This window comes from Electrophorus electricus, chromosome 7 (assembly GCF_013358815.1).
Source record: "Electrophorus electricus isolate fEleEle1 chromosome 7, fEleEle1.pri, whole genome shotgun sequence".
NCBI lineage: Eukaryota > Metazoa > Chordata > Actinopteri > Gymnotiformes > Gymnotidae > Electrophorus > Electrophorus electricus.
The window spans coordinates 15,027,053-15,041,750 of record NC_049541.1 but is presented as its reverse complement, the minus strand read 5'-3'; the positions used below and the strand labels follow the sequence as shown (position 1 = coordinate 15,041,750).

Sequence of the window (14,698 nt, the reverse complement as noted above, 5' to 3'; positions counted from 1 at the left end):
TACGTGGTTAGAGCCATCGTGTAGCAGGTGCCTGCCAAAATTCCAGTCTTCTTTAAACCTCCCGGCCCAGACAAGCGCTGTAATCCTATTACTGCTAATTGAGTGAAGTTGGCCGTCTTTTTCAGTTAAACCAAGATCAGCTTCTAATAGGATTCAAAAGGGGAAGGTCCATGGTAGGGAATATGCACCAGTAGAGGGCTTCTCGGTGCCTGAGGGCTCCTGAGGATCATGGAGAGGGGGCATCACAAACAGTGTTGTTGGGTTTCATTTACTCTCTCACTCGTACGCACTGAAAATACAGAGCAACAGTCTGGTAGTAGCCAAATCGTTTCAGTGTTTTGTTTCACTTTATAATTATGTGATTATAATATAGAAAACTCAAAAAGAAGTGACTACAAAAATTTGCTCAACATGTTTAGATGTGACACACATATTCCCTTTTTGATAGTGTTCTTTATACCGCAGGGAGGAGCAATATTACAAGCTCAGTTTGTCTGTGTTCAACTTTTAAAGATGTATCTGCCTCTCTCTTCTGACCTTTGGCCTCTGGTCAGCACGAGACTGTGCATGTATGATGTGAGAGCAGAGGTCCATCTCACACTGGCCTACTGTGCTTTTAATGCAGCGTATCACCCAGTTCTATCTTGAGCCCTTCAGCCCCCATCCCTGGTTCGCCCTCCCGCCTCAGTCAGGCCACGGCGTCACCCCGACACAGCTGCTGAAATGCTTTTTTTTGGCAGGATGGAGCCCCACTCTCGCCGTCATGCAGGACATTCTGGTGAAGACAATTTGCCACGAACAGCGTTGCTGATGCATCACTTATCATTTATTGGTCCGCTACCACATTGGCATATGGGATGTTAATACCTGGAATAATGCATACTTTGTTTTCAGATGGGTTCCTTTTTGATTTAAACCACACCAAAAACCCGAAATACACAGAAATATTCTGGGCTAATTGTCACTTAATAGCTATCCATTGTAACTGTAATGAATGATCTATTATCATAAACAAGACAAGGCCAAGCAGATTTATTGGTATAGCACTTTTCATACAGAGTAGCAATTCATAGTGCTTTACATAGACATACAAGAATGCTAAAGTATCCTGAGATCTAGCAACTTGGGCCAGGAGCTCCTGGTCTTCCATACCAAAGTTCCGCTCACCTGGGGACAGATTTTTGGAGTAATGGGCTTCTGGCTTTACGTTTGGACTGGACCCAAAGCTCTGGGACAGCACTGTCCAGTGTCCAGCTCTACGGTGAAGAACTTGGGCGTTGGATAATAGGCTTGGTGGTGAAAGCCTCTTTAAGGATGGTAAATGTGCTTTTGGCTGGTGAGCTCCAGTATCAGCCAGCTCTGGTTGCCATGACAGAGGTTAGTGAGGAGTTGTGCCATAGCACTGAAGTCCCTAATGAAACATCAGTAGAAGTTAGCAAAACCCAGGAAATACTGATCAGGGTGCCTTTCACTACGAGTTATATTGTGTATGACTATGTATGTGACAAATAAACCAAACTTGATTTGAGGTCTTGGTCAATGGGTTATCACCTCCATCACATGCATGCCGGTTGCGTTAATGAGGTAGTTGAGATAGCAAAACTCATGCATCTGGAACTCGCACCTCTCAAGTCTGCAGTACAGACTTCTGCAGGAGAGTGTGGAAGACCTGGAATATGTCACGGACATGTTGGTCCAGGGAAGGTGAATAGATCAAGATGTGGTCGAGATAGGCGAGGACAAATCTACTCAGGATTTCCCAGAAGTCCTTGTTAATGAAAGCCTGAAACACTGAGGGTGCTGTAGCGAGGCCATATAGGAGGTTCTCGTGGTGGCCAGGAGTGGTATGGAAGTTTATTTTTTTTTACTCTGATCAGGTGTAGGTGCTACGTAGATCCAGCTTAGTACTACACCTTGCCCCTCTGAGCTGTTACTGGAGTTCAGGGACTAGGGGCAAAGGGTTAGGGTACTTTACATGGTAACCCTGGTAATCTACACATGGCCTCAGCCCACCATCCTTCGTTTTCACAAAGAAATCAAAGTGGAGGGATGGATATAAGCCTAGGCCAGGGCCTCCTGTATGAACTGCTCCATTATACTGCTCCTGGGGGGCATGTGTCTACTAATTGGATGGCACAATCAGTGACGCATTGAGAAGGAAGTTGGGAGGTCATGAGTGAGTTTGGGAACCTGGGCATCAGGGCGTGCCTCGGGGCTCTTAATGGAGGTGGACAGGAGGGGTAAGATGACAGGCGTAAGACAATTGTAGTGACAAAAGGAGGATCATTTAATAATTTGTGTCGGACAATGAGGTGAGTGGGTTGTGAGTTTGGAGCCAGGGAAGTCTTAATATGACGGGATGTGTAGTGGTGTCAGTAATGAGGAATAACACATTCTCTGAGTGTGTAGCACAAGTCAGTAATTGGATAAGGACAGTCTGGTGAGTGATGGTGCCTCCAGTGCACACACAGAAGTTGGAGATGGTAACTCCCGATGGTAGCTCCTCCAGCCTGGCACATGAAGTTGGGTGGCCATAGCAGTACCCATGAAGAGAGCCTCCACACATCTATCCAGTTGACTGGGCCTGGTTGAGGTTTTGGTTCGGCCAATGTTCGCTGTTGTTGACTGATCACGGAGCCTCGGAGTCTAATGGCCTCGGCCAAGGATGCCACGCTGGCTGCACTCCTTTCTCAGGCTTCACATTCTGTGACTTTCCGTACAAAGGACTGAGATATGAGTGTGCAGAAAAAGACAATGCTTTTATTAAGATAAAGTGAGAATGCAGTGAAAGGACTGAACAAAGGAGGACACAGTGGCTAGGCAAGTCATCCAGTGCAGGCTGCGATGCTAAGTGCTGGAGACAGGCTTAAATACGGAGAAGGAGAGCTTGGGAACAGGTGAACAGAATGTACCAATAAGTAGGAGATTGGGAGTGAGGGCGTGGCTGAGGGCAGTGATTGACAGGAGCTTGTTAGTGCATGTGTGCGTGTTCCTGGCTGGGTGACGGCCGGAGTGAGACAATTAAAAGAGGAAAAATACTGCAGTTCATTTAAAGAAATAAAATGAAATATTTAATTAGACAAAAGCTGAATTAAAAAATAACATTAATAAAATAAATAAACTGCAGAAAATCAAATTAAAAATATGTAAAAAAAATAAGTGTAAAAAAAAACCTAAATAAAGAGAATACATTTTGTACTGCAGGAGCTAAGAGAACAGTGTTTAAAGTGAGCTGAAAATCTGGTCAAATTAGAAAGTTTTTATTTTAGATTTAAAAGCATCTAGTGTTGGAGCTCTTCTAATATTCTCTGGTTACAAAACAGTATAATAGGTAAATTGTTCCTCTCCATACTTAGTCTTTACCTCGGTGAAAACTAGTTCCTAAGGATCTGAAAATTCAGTTTATCATGCTGTCGCATATCAGATAGATACACAAAACAAAACAAAAAAATGGACACTTCTCGTAGTATTTAAGTGTAATGGTTATTATTTTGTATTTCAAATTTATATGTGATACTGACTAGTGTGCCTGTTGGGTGCTGTGGTAATGTTTCAAATACACTTAAAATAAGGTATTTTGCATTCTGTTTTGAGTATATGGAGAGGCATTAAAACTGTGTATGTGGTAATAGTTCACAAGATTAGACATATTTAATTCACAGTTTAGATTACTATTAGCCCAAAATATGCCATTAACCATATATGCTGATCTATCTCTGCCAAATAATAATTGATTACAGTCTACAGTACAGGATTTCACAACAAGATATATTCTAGTGTCTATTCTGGTCTATAATTGGAGAATCTACACTTATTAAGCCCAAAAACATAGAGAGTGAAATAGTCCAGTGTGAAAGAACTGAGTTTTACAGCCATAATGAGGGTGAAATATTGCTAATGGGTGTGTGTCTCCCACTTGGAAAAGGACCTGAGTCATGTGTCCTGGGAAAGTTGAGACAGAGGCAGTACAGCAAAGTTGGGAACTAGGCCACAAGTTGGATTTGCTACAAGATACTTGACTGTGGTGAAAAGCATGCTGTATAGGTCAGATAATTTCTTGATTTCTTAGTGTTCTTCCAGCACTGAGCTGTAGAACATAGTGACATTCTGAAAAGAAAAAGCATCTTGGAGTTCATCAGTTTAAAGTAGGGTATCTTGGAGTTGTTTTTTTTTTTTACAGTTTAAAGAAATAAAAATCTCTTTATTGTAAGAAACAAAATGTTTTAATAAAAAGGTTAGAAAGATGCTTCTACCTGTTACAAAAGTATTCTAGAAACATACCTTTTGATTAAAACTTAAGAGGCATACAGCACTATATCCAAGAGTGCATCAATAGAAAATGAAAGAAGTGATAATAGAATTGGCAAGTTTTTTCCAAAACTTATTGTTGGTGTAGAACGAAAGGATGCAAATCTTATATGTCTTGACATGATGCACCACTAATTCTCTGCCATAAATGCTTTAACTACTGACAATTTGTTGCCAGCATTAGTATGTGTAGCCTGACTGTCAAAAGAATTAAAACTCATCAAAAGACCAAAATGGTATTTCATGCTTAAACATTCCATTCAGAACCTCACAATCCCATCAGGAACGTTCTTGTTCCATAAAGCCTGATGGCTAATCTGAAGTTTATGTCTGGTCTTCTAAGTCACCAAACAAAGGCACACTACACCAGCACCTCTCCACTGCTCTACACTAAACCAGCACCTCTCCACTGCTCTACACTACACCAGCACCTCTCCACTGCTCTACACTAAACCAGCACCTCTCCACTGCTCTACACTACACCAGCACCTCTCCACTGCTCTACACTACACCAGCACCTCTCCACTGCTCTACACTACACCAGCACCTCTCCACTGCTCTACACTACACCAGCACCTCTCCACTGCTCTACACTACACCAGCACCTCTCCACTGCTCTACACTACACCAGCACCTCTCCACTGCTCTACACTAAACCAGCACCTCTCCACTGCTCTACACTAAACCAGCACCTCTCCACTGCTCTACACTACACCAGCACCTCTCCACTGCTCTACACTACACCAGCACCTCTCCACTGTTCTCCATGTCACCTCCCCACTCCTCCACCAACCAGTTTAGCACACCAGCCCAAACGACTCCCAACAGTGGACAATGTGAAGCATAGGGGAAGAGAGAAGGAGGAGGGGAGGATCAAAGAATTGGATTAATTGGCATAATGCAAGGTGGCTGAGCACAGCCAGAAAGAGTTGTCAGCACTAGGAGAATCCACATCATCCTCTAAGTTAGACCGTCTGCACAATTAGGCAGGTGACCTCTGACCCCGGCCTGAATAATTAATGAATAACAGAGAGGATAAAGACAAAAGGCACGGAGCAGTTTGGGTGAGTGAGAGTGAGTTATACATCAAAGAATGCCAGTAATTGGCCCTGCGGCTTTCATTCCTTGCCCTATTTCTTTCAATTCATTGATTCAAAATAATGGGTTATGGTTCATTATCAACAGGTCGTAAGCTTAGGAGTGCCAAACCTGTGTGTGCATGGGGTTGCATGTGTGGGGGTGTGTAGGCAGTCTGTAGTGTGTGTGTGTGTGTGTGTGTGTGTGTGTGTACTGCTGATGCTTAGTGGTGCCAGTGGACTTGCTGACAAGCTGGAAGGGAGTGATATTTTTGTCTAGTAGAAAAGCGTGAGGCTGTCACTTTTGTCCTGGACAACTTGTCAAGAAACCTGAGTCATCACAATGTTGGAGTATAACTGGATTGGCCAGGTAAGTCAACCTGGTCTTTACTTTAGAAGGGTCTTTTAAGGATATTTTTATCTAAGGTCTGATTGGTCATTTTTGTTCTGGCAAAAAACCCTCCCAGTATAATTTGTAAAGCAGGTTATTTTAGGAAACAACTTAATATGCAAGAACTGAAATGGGCTTTTATTGTGTCTGCCTTTAGAAATACAAACTCATCATCACTGACAAAATGACATTTATTATTTACTCACGAGAAAGTCAAACACAGGCCATAATAAAGTATGATTAACAGTGGCAATGGGATTTGCTGAAAATATTATTTGTGCACACAATAAATAAACACCAGGAGTTACAGATAAAAAAAAAAAAAAAAGTTTGACAATTGACCAAGTCAATTAAGAAACTAAATTGAAAATGTCCTGTTTAATGGTGTTAGGCACAGCTGTTGTTGTATCTGAAATGTATACACAGTACAAAGACATTTTTTCTCTGGAACAACAGAAAATTTAGTCTGGCATTTAACCTGTTCCTTTAGAAGAATGAGCCCAACGTCTGCTGATCATATATAATCATAATGAGCAATTTAGGCTACTTGTATTGAGATGCAAAATGTGCATACCATACAAGGCAGTGAGAGATCAATGCAGTGTTTACAAAGGAGTGTGTGTATCTGTTTAAGAAAACACATATGTGCACGGTGTGTTTGTGTGTTCAGAGCCCCCTGCGTGGCTCTGATGTCAAAGAGCACCAGTCTGGCCCTGTCCCTCTGCATCACGTACAATTCATCCCACTTATGTGCATAACTGTAACTATACGCCGAGTGATCAAGCTCGTAGTGCGTGATAGTGAAGCGCCTCATGATTCGTTTCAAAATCCAGCAGATGACCTGGTTGGCTTCAGAGGTTTCCCATACCTGGGGGAGCCATGTAAGGTAATTAATAGCCTAATAGGCCTTAAGTCTGTCCTTTGGTCTGAGGGGTATCCTGTGGTGAAGAAAAGAGAGACATCGCATCACATTAGCCTCACACAGGCGCAAAGATCAGAGCAGCCCGCTCTGGAGGAGCGCAGGAAGACAAGCTGAGAGTGAAAGCCTCTTAGGAATGTGGGATTGTATCCATCTGATTGTGCTGTTCCTTGTTATCGTTGTGTGTTTGTGACGGCGACTGAGTGATCCGTCATTTCAGAATCAGTGCTGCCTGGCGAACAGGGCTGAGCTGTAAATGAAAACAAAAATTTTCTTACAAAAGTGGCTAAAGTGACAAAACCCATGTCAGTAAATATAACAGAATCAGATATCAGTATTGAGCACATTTCAGCGCAAATAGCAAAGGCAGTAGTTTTTGCACCTGCCATGACTCAGTGTATGGACATCTCTCTCTACTGCACATCTCTGCATCTCCTTCAGTCTTATCTGGTGTGGCCCAAACTATGGACGCGTTCCAGCATGACTGAGCTGAGGCAGTGCGCAGGTGAGTGGGCAGGGGAGGGGACTCGAGGCCAGGCCTCCCACACAAGACCCCCCACACAAAGACATGCATGAGGGCCAGGCATGGCATCTTCCAGCACACTTTGAAATAGAACTCAACTGTTTAATCAGTTAAGAGAGAGAAGGGAATTACATTGATCCAGTTTCAGAACAGAATTGGGCAATTAATGCTTTAAACTTTGAAGAATTATGTGACTAGTACTTGCCACTTAATAAAGCTATCCCAGGTTAAGAAGTATGAAAGCGAGAAGTTTCTTCCTAAAGATCGGGCCTACCTCTGTATTACCGATGCTCCAAAGTGTAGCGATGGGTATTTATAGAATACTGTGTGAAATAACCTATTTATTCAATTTAGATCTATAGTACACTAACAAAATGAGGATGTTAGAAGCAGACACTATGACAGGGTTAATAAAGAAAGGTAGCACTGGGATGGCATGGAGCATGGAGTGACACCATGACTGTGTAAACAGATCGCTGTCCTCTCAGAGCATGTGTGTATGTATGTGTGTGTGAGCAGACAGATTTATACTAACTGTCAATGAAAATCAAAAGCATAACTGAGGGCTTTCCTAGTGTACTAAAATCTTGTTGCTATGGCTGAGAATCAGGCACAATTTCAGAGGAGGAAAACAACCTCAGCTTCACAAACACTCTGGCCTCTCATCACTGTGTGTGTTTACTAGGATGTGCACATGTACAGACAAACACATGTGTACAGCGTGTGTGCGCACATGTACAGACTAACATACATACATGCTTATTCAAATGGCATGGACAATTAGAGATACAGCACAAGTAATCTTTTGTCCTAACAAAACTGAGTATTCTTAGTTCTGGTAAGGTCAAAGTTGATCTAATTTTCTGCTTAGTTCTTATTAAACGGCTATTGCGTTATTTAATTTGCTATAATTTAATTATAGCTGTAATGACTATATGCCCAACAAAATGAACTTTGTGTGCACTTTGTAAAAGTTAAATAAAGAAAGATATTAATCGCAAAAGTGAAAGTTAAAGGTAGGACAAATTACTGATTGCTGCCCAAATATCACACAAAGTATATCTGGGTTTTGGCACGTTTCCACAAGTGAAACCTCCTCCTCAATGCTCTTGAATTCTTGAACCTTTCCTTGCAGTGGTTTCTCTGTGCATTGGACTGTTATGAGCTGGCCATCCAACTGCCAGCCTTTCCCTCGGTTTCATCTGCAAAGCTGTCTGTGTCTCTGGCCAGACTTTCACAAACCTCTTGGATGGTTTTCATTGTCTTCTTTAGTTCCGTGTAATCCTCTGTAACCTTTCTCTTCTGGCCATGTGCATCAGACTCCTGCTTCCTTCTCTCCTGACTGAGGTGGACATAGTGCTAGGACCTGCCTGATGGCACAGAAGTCAACTCTTTTGTGAGGGGAACGTTGATAACCCCCATCCCCCAGCCCCACCCCTCGTGTAAAGTGACACAATCATGCACAAGTCTGTGTACAGTATCAGTGCCCTTGTCCATGCTTGCAAGTCTCTACTGCCTTGTTCCCAAACAAGGCTCTCTCCACAGAGGCCTGTACTTGGCACAAAATGAGCGGTTTGCGGCAAAAAGCCCAATGCTCTGGACAAGGTTTGCTAGGGAAACCACAGCCAGGAGAGGAACTCCTTGCTCTCAAAGGAAAAGAAGACCTGAAATTATGGGAGAATGTCCTCACCTATAACAAAAGAGATGAAAAAAAAAAGAAAAATATCTTGTAAAATCATTAGCTACACTATGTCAATAACCTATAATGATTATAATGCTGAACAACATTACTTGTGATTACAGTACTTTAATAGCAGTACAGCATAGTGCTTAACAGTTATTCAGGATATTTCTGATCGTGGGCCTCTTACTTTTGTTGAAAACCTATTCCAGAACTATTCCTACCAGCAGAAACACATGAAAGATGTTTGTCCTCCAGAATAATTTGAATAAGACATTTAATCTGCCTCTTGCATCTATCTGGGCCTCTGAACATTTTCCAGACACACTGTCTGCCCAACTATACTCCTGCACATTTCCGAAGATGTTTGACAGTCCTTGCATGCACTACCTTGAGGACTGACTCAACACCCAAGCCAGTGTCCTGTGGTTGGAGCCACTTTTTCTCATCAGTTACATCCATTTTTGTCAGCTGCCGTGAAGTCAGACCTCTCCGGAGGAGCTCTCTCTCTCTCGATAAAGCATCTAAGTAGACCCAGTCAAAAGACAATCTTAAAAGTAAATGCAATGCCCTTGAATCTATGTTTAACATAATGTGATATTACCATAATTCTAGTGCATGAACAAAGGTTGAAAAATTTACCTATTCTTCATTAACATAGTAAACACATCAATTAGGCCTAATCAGTAGTGACAAAAGCTTTGTGATGATAATGTGCAGTGCTACCCATATAAGTCATTTCCTTGATCAACACAGCCAAGTCTTTGTTGAGGAATGGCATGACTGACTCGTCTGTTTGATACTTTTTCAAAAGGTGATTGAAGGCCCTGGCACCAGTCACAAAGACCTAGCTTGGCCAAAATGAATGGATCTTTCAGGGCAGCTTCTGTTAAGTCAGAAGATGCTGTTCCAGGGTTTGGGAGTTTTTTCCTAGAGCATCCATATACTAGTGAAATGAAGGCTGCAAGAGCCCTCTCTAATTCAAGCAGGTCCTCAATCCATTGGTTGATGCAGAGCTGTAAAGGGAAGATGGTGGATTTGGTCTGAAGTGGCTATGTAGTCTTCTCTCCTTGCTGGTACATTGTGGAACAGTGTGTGCATGGTTTTCAAAGGTTTGTCCAGCTGCCACATGGAGAAGCCACTTTTAAAAGCATTGCATAATATGTGGACCCAACAGCTTCAAGTTTCAAGTTTGGTTTATTTGTCACATACATAGTCATACACAGTATAACTCGCAGTGAAATGGTTTGAGAGGGCTCTGTCCAAACTGAGGAGAAAAAACAGGGGTGTATAGGGAAATATATATCTATAAATATACAAAATATATTAACAATGTATGTACAATATATGTATAGTATAGTAGCTTCCCACAGCAATGAGCTGAGCACCTCCGTACTGTTCTGCATGGTCTTGTTGGAGATGTTAAAAATGGGCCCATTCATCAAGGTGGACACCTGAAGCTCCTGAGGTCAAGTTGATCCACACACATCTGAGAAGAGAGAGAGAGAGAGAGAGAGAGAGAGAGAGAGAGAGAGAGAGAGAGAGAGAGAGAGAGAGAGAGAGAGAGAGAGAGAGAGAGAGAGAGAGAGAGAGAGAGAGAGAGAGAGAGAGAGAGAGAGAGAGAAAGAAAGAAATCAGCCCACTTTTCTGGGCCAAGTTCAAGTGTCTGCTACATTACTGATAACTTTCTTTGCAAGTGTTAAGAGAAAATTCACAGTCTGCCAATACAAATCACCTAATGATCTACTCTTAAAGGTTTTAGTGATCTTAGAATCAGGGAACATGGTTTAAAACAGCTCACCAATGTCTTCATTGCTGTTATATGACCAATGTTTCACTAACGTGCGTAAAGTCCCAAGCATCTCCACTTTTAATGTTGGTTTAGATCCAAATGCAGGAGTTAATGTTGTTAGTACACATTGGGGCCCAACTTGATGCTCCTAATATGAATACAGAAAAATATTGGTGGATGGCAGACGTTTGCTTGTGGCTTTTAACAGAAGCTTTATGTTTATCTACTATACCATGCTAGTCTAACACCCAAAGTTCCTAATTTGAGCACTTTCTTCCATATCAGCAACAAACCAGTTCCAATCAAGTTGATATCACTTTCAGCAGAGGCTATAATTCAATGCAAATTCATCCACATCCAGTAGCCACATCAGATCAGGCTAAATATTAATCTGGTGTTTTACCACACACTGAAAATATAAAGGACTGATTATCCTCTGCTATATTACACACACACACACACACACACACACACACACACACACACCCCTAATTTCCCATCAATTCACCCCTTGGTGATCTTTACCTTTCTGGGACTGTAAGAAAGCTAGACAACTAATATATGTAAGTGATAGTAATTTTCTTAAGTACTGCACTTGGGCACAGATACATTATTTCCAGCATGAAGAGGTAAAATATATTTTGTGCATCTATGAGCACTATGCTCTTCAGGAAGCATTAGATGCTGATTATATCTGAATCTGAATGCACAAAATGTTTCACTTCAAGTTTTTCCTCAAGGCCATACAAAGCACAACCTCCATACTGTTTTTTGTTTTTTGTTTTTTTTCTAAATTGTTCTGAGCCTTGAGATACGTAAGCTAAATTTCTCCAGCTCACCTGAGCATGCATGGACCGGAACAATCCATTTCACCATTTCAAACCAGTGATTAGCAAATCCAAATAAAGAGCTCCTTTCAAAACCATGACTTACCCATAAGCCCTTCCACTGTGGGTCCTGGGCCAAATGTTCGTGCCCCGGCATGTGAAGGGAGGTCATATGACGTGGCCTGGTCACATGGTCCGGTCACTCTGTGATCCAAAGCATTAAAGTCGGGGGCCAGAATGGCTAAGCAGTGATCAGCCCATGTGTAATTGACATCACAGTCAAACCTACACAAATTCAAGCCTTAAAACCCAAATTCAAAGCATTGAGCAGATTTTGGTCAGCTGTGTGAGGTGCCTCCACTGGAGCCTGAGGGCAGGGCAATCCTGGGAGAAGGTGCTCGCTCACCCGCAGTCTCAGATAGAGGCCTAGTGTTACCAATGGCATGTGGGTCCAAGCTCCCACAGTTTGAAGTGGGTGCACACGAGGAGACTGGATGGGGAAGAGGGAGAGGTCCACACACTTCTGTCTGAGGTGACACTGCCTTGCTGGCCCCAGCACAGATACATCTTAATTAATTTCCTGGAAAAATCAAATTTGTTTTTTTAACTAAGTTGCTGACCTGAGCTCCTGTTTATCTTTCTTCAAGCATACAAACCCATCAGCAACTTACAAACTTGTTTATATGACACAGTTTGCATGAAAAACATTATGTGTCTCTTCTCATTTTGTCTCCAAATTTTGCTTACTTAATTGGAAAGGAATTGGTCATTGGAATGTCTGTTTAGCCATTAAACTATGGCAAAATGGAAATGGCACAGACAGAAACTGTCCATGGCTAAGAATAAAATGCAACCAGACATTTTGGATTCATTCTTTTAAGATTGTAACGATTAAATATGGACCATCACTATCCAATACTTTGTACTAGACATGCAGATGATGATATTCATCATTTTTTTTTTCCATTTCCATCCACTTAAAAAAAAAAATTCCAAAGTTGTGTGTGTGTGTGTGTGTGTGTGTGTGTGTGTATAAAATTAATTCTTTGTTTAGTATTAACTTAAACTCTATACTATCTATATACTCAGAGGGAACAGATTGGCACTCCCATAAAGCAATATAAGCGGGTGTGATATTTAATTTATATATGAATCATTAAAGGGCAGCTGCTATTATGCATTCCTTTTCTTGTTGGATAAAACAGGTCTCAGATGTGTGAGCTGGACTTTGAAGTCTTGCCTCAGAAGCAGACCAACTTTTACAGGAAGTAGCTTATGTTTTATGCATGCTGGATGTGGAACTAACAAAGGTGAGCATTTGGACTGGGACCTGGGAGAGGGAGGGAGCCAAATGGCTAACTAGAACTTTCAACAGGAGTAAACGTATACAAACAACCCTCCAGAAAAATATAGAAATGCATACATACATAAACAAAATGTGCACACGAGCATATCCACATACATGCACACATATGGACACACACACACACACACACACACACACACACACGCATGCACGCACGCACACGCACACACACACACACAAGTTCAAAGCCTTTCTGATATACTACCAGAAAGCTTTTTCAGCATTTCCCTCAGTTCAGGAAACAGGGCAGTCAGAGAATTTAACAAAGGCCTGGCCAGTGTACAACTGTGTATAGTTTACATTGGCACTACGAACACTCCTCAATGCCTCACCAGCGTACAACTGTGAGTACTCTACACTGGCACTATAAAAACTCTGCATTAATTGGCTTATAAGGCATCCATTCTCATCCCTGTCATCTCTACGCTGCTAAAATGCAGTTTGACTCACTGATTTAAAACACATTTTTATCGCTTATTTGCAGGGATATGATGATGTGTGAAAACAGCAATGCAAAAGCAGCTGGATTTTTTGCTGCAGAGTGTCCAGCCTGTCCAGCCCAGGACAGGGTTGCTTTTGATCTGCAGTACAGTGTCAAAATGCTTAGTGGAACAATGGATGCAAAGCCACACGTTTCCATGGGCTGTTAACAGAGTTATGCACCCTATGGCCTCCAGTGCAATCTTGGCCCTTGGCTTGTGTGTGTGTGTGTGTGTGTGTGTGTGTGTGTGTGTGTGTGTGAATACCAGGACATGTGTGACCTGAAATTCCTTAGACAGTATTTTTTTGACAGCTGTGTTTTTTCACAGTCATACAGTCTTGCATGTTTGTGTGTGAAAATGCATAGAGAAGTGTATGTCAGAGAGATAACCTGTGAGTGGAATGTGCTGAGTAAAACTCTGTGTATGGATAGAGAGGAAAGCACCAGGAACTTACCCACAAACACCCCCTACCCCTACAGAAGACATCCTCTGCCTCTCACCCCCTGCTCCTACTCTGAACCATCAAAAATTCTGCCTTTGTCAGGGCTTGGGCTAACGGCTTGGGCTGAAGTGACCCTCCTAAAGGAAGCTTAAGTGCTGAGATCGCTGATGTATCATGTCTTCCTCTCCAAGCCTGGTTTTCAGCATACACAGCTCAGGAAAATAACACACACACCCACGCACACGCACACACACACACACACACACACACACACACACACACACACACACACACACACACACACACACACACACACACACACAGACAGAGTCACGTATCCTTGCTATTTCCATGGCTGACTGCACACGCACTGGACTGATTCACATCGGCTCCTTCTTCATTGAGGTTTTGGTGTGAGGGAAGCTGCGCTTGTGTGTGTGCGTGCTTGAAGCTCGGGCTGCTACACGCTTCTTCTGGTTGGAGCCATGAGTCGCTGCTGTGTGGTCAAAGTCGTCTTCCTCACTGAGGTCCAGCTACTGCCGGTAGGGAAGCTGCACATTCAGAAAAAGGGAAAGAGAGAGAGAGAGAGAGAGAGAGAGAGAGAGAGAGAGAGAGAGAGAGAGAGAGAGAGAGAGAGAGAGAGAGAGAGAGAGAGAGAGAGAGAGAGAGAGAGAGAGAGAGAGAGAGAGAGAGAGAGAGAGAGTTGACACCGCGAGAGAGAGAGTTGACACCGCAAGACAGCAAGGCTGAGATGTAGTAAGAAGAATCTGGACTGTTATGATAAATGTATATGTAAGTGTGTGTGTGTGTTTGTTTCTTAGCATGTCAGAACTAATAGGCTACTACTGACACATTGGACATTTGGAAAAAAAAATATTCAGTTACACATTA

At 42.4% G+C, this 14,698-nt stretch overlaps 1 protein-coding gene across 1 annotated transcript in view; it reads left to right on the top strand.

Annotated features, from left to right (window-relative positions):
- Positions 1-14,698, top strand: part of tfec (transcription factor EC) — a 35,981-nt gene that overhangs the window by 10,933 nt on the left and 10,350 nt on the right. The window lies entirely within an intron of this gene.